Here is a 9,724-nt window from a genome sequence, read left to right on the forward strand (position 1 = left end):
AAATAAGTTCTATGGGTTTTTATGAGTTTAAAGTGGAATTTTTAAAATCTTTTATGTTGATCTATTTCAACTGTGGATGTAAAATTGCTATTGGGTCTTAAAATATCAGAAGATTGTATATGGTTGAGACAAGAATAAAGATGCAAAGAATAAGAGAAAGAGGAAAGAAAAAGAAAAGTAGGCTTTATTAAACATTTCCACAATTTATCCATGAAAATGAGCATAAATTATGGTCACCAGAGACTCAATTAGAAAGATAAACTTGGGGGCTACAGTTTGGACAATTTATTCTTTCCTCAATCTATTACTAAGAATATTTTCATATACTACTTATGTGTCATCTTTTATATATTTTTTTCCTATTTGCTATAACATATCCCAATTTTTTGCTGCAAACAGCTTGACAACAAAAAGACTTTTCAGCAGACCTATTTATGTTTTCCATACCACACTCTTCGGAGGGAAATCATTATGTGTAGTCCTAATTTCTTAGCTGACTGCATTTTATTATACAAGCTTGTACATTTTCTTCTATTACATTAGACATTGTATCTGTTTTAGTTTCATTACTTGTGAATGAGAAGTCCGAAATGCCAACTGTGTTGCAATGGTAAGAGTCAGAGAAGCTTACCAAGTGAATCCTAATGAAACACAAATGGGAAGGATCTGAAGTTAGCAGAAAATTAAGAACCCAAAGAAGTGATCAAGAGATAGACCAGCAGTTCTTAGACCTTTTGGTGTCAGGATCGGAATTATTGAGGACCACCAAAGAGCATTTGCTAACCTATTACATTATTAAAAATTAAAGCCAAGGAGGGGCGCCTGGATGGCTCAGTCAGTTGTATCTGACTCTTGATGTCGGCTCAGGTCATGGGCTCAGGGTCTAGAGATCAAGCCCCAAGTCAGGCTCCCTGCTCAACTCATAGTCTGCTTGTCACTCTCCCCCTGTTCCTTGCTCCTCTCCTCCCCCGCTCATGCTCTATCTCAAAAAAAAAAAAAAAAAGATAGTTGGATACTTACTTATAATACCATATATTCTTTTGATTGAAGTATATGGGAAAAATTTATGGCCTCATATAGGTATGTAATTGGAAAAGGGAAATATTATTATTTAATTTAAATTCAATTAATTAACAGAGTATTATTGGTTTCAGAGGTAGAGGTCAGTGATTCATCAGTCTTATATAATACCCAGTGCTCATTACATCACATGCCCTCCTTAATGTCCATCACCCAGTTACCCCATCCCCCCAAACCCCTCCCCCTCAACAACCCTTGGGTTGTTTCCTATGATTAAGAGTCTTCTATGGTTTGTTTCCCTCTCTGATTTCGTCTTTTTTTATTTTTCCCTCTCTTCCCCTATGATTCTCTGTTTTGTTTCTTAAATTCCACACAGGAGTGAGATATAATTGTCTTTCTCTGATTGACTTATTTCACTTAGCATAATACCCTCTAGTTCCACCCACATCATTGCAAATGGCAAGATTTCATTTTTGATGGCTGAGTAATGTTCCATTACTGTGTGTGTGTGTGTGTGTGTGTGTGTGTGTGTGTGTGTGTGTGTATACCACATCTTCTTTATCCATTCATCTGTTGATGGACATTTGGGCTCTTTCCATAGTTTGGCTATTGTGGATATTGATGCTATAAACATTGGGGTGCAGGTGCCCCTTTTGATCACTACATTTGTATCTTTGGGGTAAATACCCAGTAGTGTAATTGCTGGGTTGTATGGTAGCTGTATTTTCAACTTAAATAGGAACCTCCATACTGTTTTCCAGAGTGGCTGTACCAGCTTGAATTCCCAATAGTGTAAGAGAGTTCCCAAAAAGGGGATTATTTTAATAGCTTTTTCAGATAATTGTCAACAATACACTAAAACTAAACTAAACCAAAATCAACACTTGGTAATTTCTTAAGGATTAGTTGCAGTGTGGAACTTGAAAGCATATCAGTAAACTGTGTATCTTTACATTAAAATCTTGCATTCTTTTTTTTTTTTAAAGATTTTATTTATTTATTCAACAGAGATAGAGACAGCCAGTGAGAGAGGGAACACAAGCAGGGGGAGTGGGAGAAGAAGAAGCAGGCTCATAGTGGAGGAGCCTGATGTGGGGCTCGATCCCGTAACACCGGGATCACGCCCTGAGCCAAAGGCAGACGCATAACCGCTGTGCCACCCAGGCGCCCCTAAAATCTTGCATTCTAAATACATCTTCTACCTAGACATAATTTTGTAATATTATGCAATTGCTATGTGGAAAATAGCACTCAGTGTTGCAGATACTTCAAATATCAATACAGTTCATTAAGCAATATAAATCTTTTAAAAAAATCACATACATCGGAAAATCTTTTAAGTATTGGATTTTGTGTTCACCCTGGTGGATTAAAGTTTTCTAAATTCCTAATTTTCATTCAGAAGCTTGAATTTTATCCTTGGAAACCAACAGTGCCAAGTGTATTACTAAAAGAAACAGTCTCACTTTGTTTATTTGATTTTTTTGTGAGAATATTTGCCAAATATCCAACTCTGAATAACGTCAGCTTGTCAGTTCATTCCAGGAAAAATGCCATTCCTTGAATCACGTTGCTAGGTCAGATCACAACGCAATTGCACAGGTGTTGTTCCTTAAGACCACCATTGTACTTCAGTGTGTAGCTTTTGTGCTTGATGCTGCTTCTCATTTTGCCAAAGAAAATGTTTAAAAGATGTGTGCTCAGCACATGGGATTTCATAAAGAATAATCTTTATCGCTTCATCAAGGATGTTTGTAAGTGAAATCGGCAGTGAAGAATGAAATTAATGTTAGTATACTTTGGTGCCACTGTCTTCATGCTAATGTACCAAGCATTTTGACCATCAATGCTTTTAAACTGTCCATTTCAAAGTCAATGTATTTTGTACTCTCTTTCTGTTGTAATTTCATAGATTATGATTTAATTTGTAGAGAAAACAGGCAAAGTTCACACTAAGTCAAGAAGCACTAGAAGAAATATTATAAGGGCTCAGGTCATGATCTCAGGGTTGTGAGATCAAGCTCCATGCTGGGCTTTGAGCCTGCTTAAGATTCTCTCTTTCCTTCTCCCTCTGCCCCTCCCCTCTCCCTCCCTCTCTCCCTCACTAAAAAATAAATAAATAAATAAATAAATAAATAAATAAATAAATAAATAAAGAGAAGGGAGATAACTAAACTATATCCCATATCCTGTCTCTCATTTAATTCATTACTAAGTTTTGTTGATTTAAATTCCCAGCTATCTCAAATTTGCCCACACAGCCTCTGCCCTGTCCACGCCACTATTATCTTACCTCAACATCTGATTGATCTATTCCTTTCCCTTATTTCTATCCAATACATTTTCCACCAAATAGCCGGTGATCTTTTTAAGATCTGATCTTAAAATTAATGTAATCTTAACAAGAATCTAATCTTATCATCTCTTCCTATAAATTTCCCAACTGGCAACCCACTGCATTTTAGATTTTAAACTCCCTTACCATAATCTACCCAGCCCTGTGAGGTGTGGCCTTCGCCTATTTTACCAACTTCCCCTCATGCCCTTTTCAACCTTGAACACTAATGACCATCCACAGTGGTTTCTCAATTCCTCAAACATGAACATTCTAAGCACTTTTCTACCTCAAGAACTTCACATATGCTATTCCTTCAGCTTATAAAAGTCCTCCTTTCCCTTCTAGCTGGGCTAACTCCTACACACCTCTCAAGGCTTACCCGAGATATCACTTTTTTTTTTTAAAGGTTTTATTTATTTATTTGTCAGAGAGAGAGAGAGATGGAGCACAAGCGGAGGAAGGGTAGGAGGAGAAGCAGGCTTCCTGCTGAGCAGGGAGCCTGATAAGGAACTCGATCCCAGGACCCTGGGATCATGACCTGAGTAGAAGGCAGATGCTTAACTGACAGAACCAGCCAGGCATCCCTGAAATATTACTTCTTTAGAGAGGCCTCACTTGACATTCACTCATCTTAATCAGGTCCCCATGCTATATATTCCCATAACACCAACAGAAAGCATATCTCAAACTGCATAGTTAATTTTTAATATTTATCCCTCCACTTTTCTGTAAGCTCTATGCAAGCATAGGCTGTATCTGTTTTGTTTACCAATAAATCTCTTGAAACCAGCACAGTACCTGACCTACAGTATACATTAGCTAGTTAATATATAAATGAATACGAAGGGGACGTTTAACAAGAATAGATAAGAAGTTACAATGGGATATTTAAAAATATTCATTGCTTCCATTCAAAAAACATGCATGTTTTAAAGAAAAACTAGTTGTTTTAGTCCAAACATTTTTCAGCTGTAAGTGGCAAACAAAACCAAGCAAAACAACTTTGGTAAAAAGAGGAATTTATCGGTTCATGTAACTGAAAGTGTAAGGATTAACACTGAACACATACAGATCCAGGCGTTTAAGTCATGTCAGCAGGAGACTTTCTATTTTAGCATTGCTTGTCCTCCATGTTGGTTCCCATCCTTGCTGCCCTGTTCCAGTCACATGTGGAAGGAGAAATGGCCCTAGAAAACTTAAGCTGATAGGCAGAATAGAACTTTTCATTTCACAGGACAAAACTCCTTCCTGATAGATCCAATAAAAGTTCTGGCAATGCCCATCATGGCCTAGGTTGGTCCACATATCCATCCCTGAACTAGGAGAATATAATATTCTGATTGGTCTCCTGAGCTATGTGGGCTGAACGGAGCAGAGGGGGGTTTTGAAGGGAAAGTCAGGAAGCTATTACCTAAGAAAGGGGATGGATAGTGGGGAGACCAAAACAAAAGATACCCACTTTATACAGAAAAATTATCTTTAGAGGAACAATGCAGATTAGAAATAAAACTGCATATAAGTTATTTATCCTTGAGATAAATCTTAGAGACAAAGAAAATTTCTCTACTTAAAAAAAATTAGATATTGCCCACAGAACAGAACATGATAATTTAAGCCATGAGACAGTGGAATAATAATTATAGTATAAATACGCTAACAGAAATGTCATCAAATTTATACTTGAACTAATCCAAGAATTAATTTCTGCAAATAGAGAATTAATACAAGAATGGGTCCTATACCAGTGAACAGGCTATTTCAAGCACCTTTAGGTGGTTTCATTTGTAAGCACTTGAAATCGCGGTCTCACATAAATGGTATAATCATAAATTGGTCTCTGCTAGTTGTCAGTAGGTCCCTAAAAGCCCTTAAGTTTCAATGATTAAAATGTTTACCTTGGGGGTGCCTGGGTGGCTCAGTCAGTTAAGCGTCTGCCTTTGGCTCAGGTCATGATCCCAGGGTTCTGGGATTGAGCCCCACATCTGGCTCCCTGCTCAGTGGGGAGTCTGCTTCTCCCTCTCTCTCTGTCTGCCGCTCCCCCTGCTTGTGTTCTTTCTCTCTCTGTAAAATAAACAAATCAAATCCTAAAAAAATAAATAAATAAAATGTTTACCCTGATTTGAGTATTACCTGTTAGTCATAGCCTCTGGGTGCTCTGCCTTTGTTTTTCCAGCTACCAGCATCTGGCCAGGGTTAATTAATACGGACAAGGTTTGTGGATTGTACACTCATGTCTCAGCTCCACCATGTGGTGACAATTGGAATTAAGTTCGCCTCCCCTTAGAGGCAGGATCTGCTGATTGAAAACAAGTAAGCACAAGAAACTTAATAAGGGTGAATCAGAGTAAAAATAAATGGACTTCTAGCTGCATCTGTACATCTACTTTATTCCATCAAAGATGAAATTGAAAATTATACAAATGGTAGTTATAATATTTTCTTCCTGTCCCCCAGCATATACTCCCTGTATACCCACGCCCCACTGCGGAGACCCGTGACCTAGAGAAATCCTTACACATAAGGTCCAAAAGGTATACATTCAGCAATATTCACTGAGGCAACTGCTTTTAATAACAAAAAATTCTGAAGCAACCTAAATGTCCATTAACAGGTAAATAATAAATTTTTAAATATTCATGCAGTGGAATATGTGTAGTCAATGGCATACCTTATAGCAGGTTAAAATAACTGGATTCGAGCTACTCGTATCGCAGTGGGTAACTGTCACAATATTGATGAGGAAAAAGGAAGTTGTAGGGGGGTATTTAGTCTATTACTTTAAAATACGAGCACTTGAAGACATGTTAAATAATCCTACCCATTATTTATGGATACATACATATACAAAAATAGTATGTACACGTGGACGGTAATCACTACAGTTAGGATAATGGTTATTTTGGAAAGGGAAGGGGAGACTTGGGATTGAGGAGGCGTCTGGAGCAAATGCGGTAAAATGTAAGATTTGAGAAAGCTAGAGATGGGTACCGTGTTATACATATAATATGCTGAATAACTTACCATATGTTTATAATGTAATATTAAAGTATTCGATAAAATAATTTTGAAGATTTTATTCATTTGAGAGAGAGAGAGAGAGAGTGAAAGCGAGAGGGTGCAAGCGGGGGGAAGAGAGAGGGACAAGCACAGTCTGTGCTAAGTGCGGAGTCTGACACAGGGCTCAATCTCCTGACTCTGAAATCATGATGTCAGCCGGAATCAAGAGTTGGATGGTTAACTGACTGAGCCACCCAGGTGCCCCACAATAAAAAGATTTTAAAAATTTACCCCAAAGAAGATATGGGAGGAAAACTAGAAGAATAAAGCCAAAATTATTTTATGTCTACTTTATACCAGTGCAAACCCAATAAGAACTAGAGTGGTATAAAATCAACTACTTGAGTACTAAAATGACCAAGAATTATGATAGGCATTCCATTGGAGAGAATGAGCTAAGAGTTAAAATCTTCAAAAAATGAGGGAGGGGTGACCTTGAGGGTATGCAGATGATAGCCACAAGTAGAGATACTATTTGGTATCCTGATGACAAGCTGGGGGGGTTTAGGGAGGAGAGAGGAAGGATCATCTGGAAGGAACAAGGAGGACAAAGAGCGCACCTACTCCGCGATGCGGCTCAGTGGGAGCAGGGGTGCAGAGGAAGCCGGGTCCTAGGGGAGAGCCCTGCTTCCTTTAGAACAAAAAAGTTAAGGGTCTGTTCAGAGAAGAGGATGAAGATATAGTGGATTTTGCTGATGGCAATAAATGAAGAAGTATGAAAGGATTAATGAAAATCGTGACTTAGGTGGGATATATCTAATGATTGTGTAAGGCCCATGTAAAATGCAAATTGCTACCTAAATGTAAAACATCATTATTACGTCTTTAACTGCCTTGACTGGGGAAACCTCATTCTGCTTTCCTAGTTTTCTTTACATTAATTTGTATTTTCTAAATGGACAATATTCTTGTCCAGCCTTATTAATTTTTGTTTCTTATGGTTCCTCTTATATTCCCTATACATCTTTTCTAAAATCTGTTTGGGGAGTGGGGAGAGAAACTCTCCTTTAAGCAAAACACCATCATGTAACTCTTATCGCATAATGTCCTATTATTCTGTCTGCCTTAAATACAAATGTAACAATGACCAGAACTTTAGAGCTGAAGGAGAACTTAATGATAACATAATGCAACCTTCTCATTTTGCAACTGACCAGAGATTACGTGGTTTGCCAAATTTAATTGGTTGGTGACTAGTAGAACCAGGGCTAGAATCCATGCCTCCTCTCCAACTTCCTTTTTTCTTTGAACAGCAGAAACAGAAGCCCGTGCTAGAGGGGCACTGTGTGCTGGTGGTTAAGTACAGGCTCTGATGGCTGACTCTCCAAGTTCAAACTGTAAGTCTGCTACTTATTAGCTGTGTGACGTTGGCCATGAAATCTAACTGCTCTGTACCTCAGTTCCCTCCTCTACAAAAGGGAAGGCATAATTTTATCTCCTTCATAGAGTTATTATAACGATTAAATGAATTAATGCACGATTAAATGAATTAATGCCCTGCTCAGAGTGACCAGAAATCTAAGCTATTATTTCTATTTAAGACACTCTGCTAGCTGCTGATATAACAGAGATTAACAGAGGCCAGGGATTTTTTTTTAAGATTTTATTTTTTTAAGTAATCTCTACATCTGACATGGGGCTCAAACTTACAACACCAAGATCAGAGTTGCCTGCCCTACCTCCTCAGCCAGTCAGGTACCCCAGCAGAGAGGAGGGATTTTACCCACAGCTGTTTTTGTTTGGTCTGGAGTTTAAGAAACAAAACCAGACAAAACCTAACCAAACTACCACTACCACCACTCAAAACAAACACACCTGAGAAAATGTTTACAAATCTGGATCGTTCACATAGAGATCTAAATATCTAGTCCCTCTCAAAAATTGGAAGGTCCGGGGGCACCTGGGTAGCTCAGTTGGTTAAGCGTCTGCCTTCGGCTCAGGTCATGATCTCAGGGTCCTGGAATCAAGCCCTGAATCAGGTTCCCTGCTCAGCAGGGATTCTGCTTCTCCCTCTCCCTCTGCCCCTCACCCCCACTTGTGCTCTCTTTCTCTCGCTCTGCTCTGCTCTACTCTCTCTCTCTCAAATAGATAGTCTTAAAAAAAATTGGAAGGTCCAGCATCTAAGCCAGAATTCTTTTTTAATAACAATTGGCTGGAGCTAAAACAGCTGTCCCCTTCAGTCCACATCACTCACATAATGTATATGTATGTACTAGCACCCTTCCGGTTTCCATCTTTCAACTTTACCTGCCTTTATTGTATGCCTTTGAAATTGTATCCCAGGCTAAGACAGACTCCGCTCTCAAGGAACTCATAATCCAATAGGTGAGATGCATCTGCTAAAAAATGTACAGTACAGTGTGATAGAAAACAAATACAAAGTTGCAGAGTACAAAGTGCAGCAGCAGTCTGAACGAACCTGAGTACGTACTGAATGGTGGCGGTGCTGGGTTGGTGATGCATCTTGTTAAGAAAGTGGCTTTGAAAAAGAAAAGGAGTGGGAGAGGATTGCAGAGAGAACAGGATGTGCAAAGACATTGGAATGGGAAACAGTTTGTGTGTTTAGCAACTGAAGGGTTCAGTTTTGGAGAATATGGTAAGAACGAGAGAAGTAGGCTGAAGCTAGATAATAAAAGCCCCTTAATTTGGTTTTTACCCTGTAGAAATGGGTAGAAATTGAAATGGTTTCTGTCATTAAATTCTAAATCTAACTTTAATGCAGTTATGCCTGGATACCCTTACCATTCTCTTTCAAATGTCTTGGACCTCAGAGAAATAAATGCTGTACAATCCACAATATTCTCTGAAATATTTCAATAGCAAATTGCCACTTGTAAAGAATGGCTAAAACACAGTTTTTAGATTTGTCAACAAATTAAGTTTTCTTATCTGTAAAATGGAGATAATAATAGTACCTACCTCAGGGCTACTAAATTGAGAATTAAACTCATTATGACTCAAGTAAAGAGCTTACCAGGGTACCTAATACAGGGTAAAAGTAGTCAATTAATATGAGTTATTATAATTACAACATTTATTGAATCTTCCCTGTCTCTTTTACCTATCATTGAGAAAATCTAACATTTCATTGAGTCAAATATGGTATTTTTATCAAAAACTGAAGTTAAGGGTACCTGGGTGGCTCAGTCGATTATGTGTCTGCCTTCGGTTCAGGTCATGATCTGAGGGTGCTGGGATTGGGTCCCCTATTGGGCTCCCTGCTCAGCAAGGAGTCTGCATCTCCTTCTGCCCCTCCCCTCTGCTCATGCTCTCTCTCTCTCTCTCTCTCTCGCAAAAATAAATAAATAA

Source organism: Ailuropoda melanoleuca, chromosome 20 (assembly GCF_002007445.2).
Source record: "Ailuropoda melanoleuca isolate Jingjing chromosome 20, ASM200744v2, whole genome shotgun sequence".
Taxonomy (NCBI): domain Eukaryota; kingdom Metazoa; phylum Chordata; class Mammalia; order Carnivora; family Ursidae; genus Ailuropoda; species Ailuropoda melanoleuca.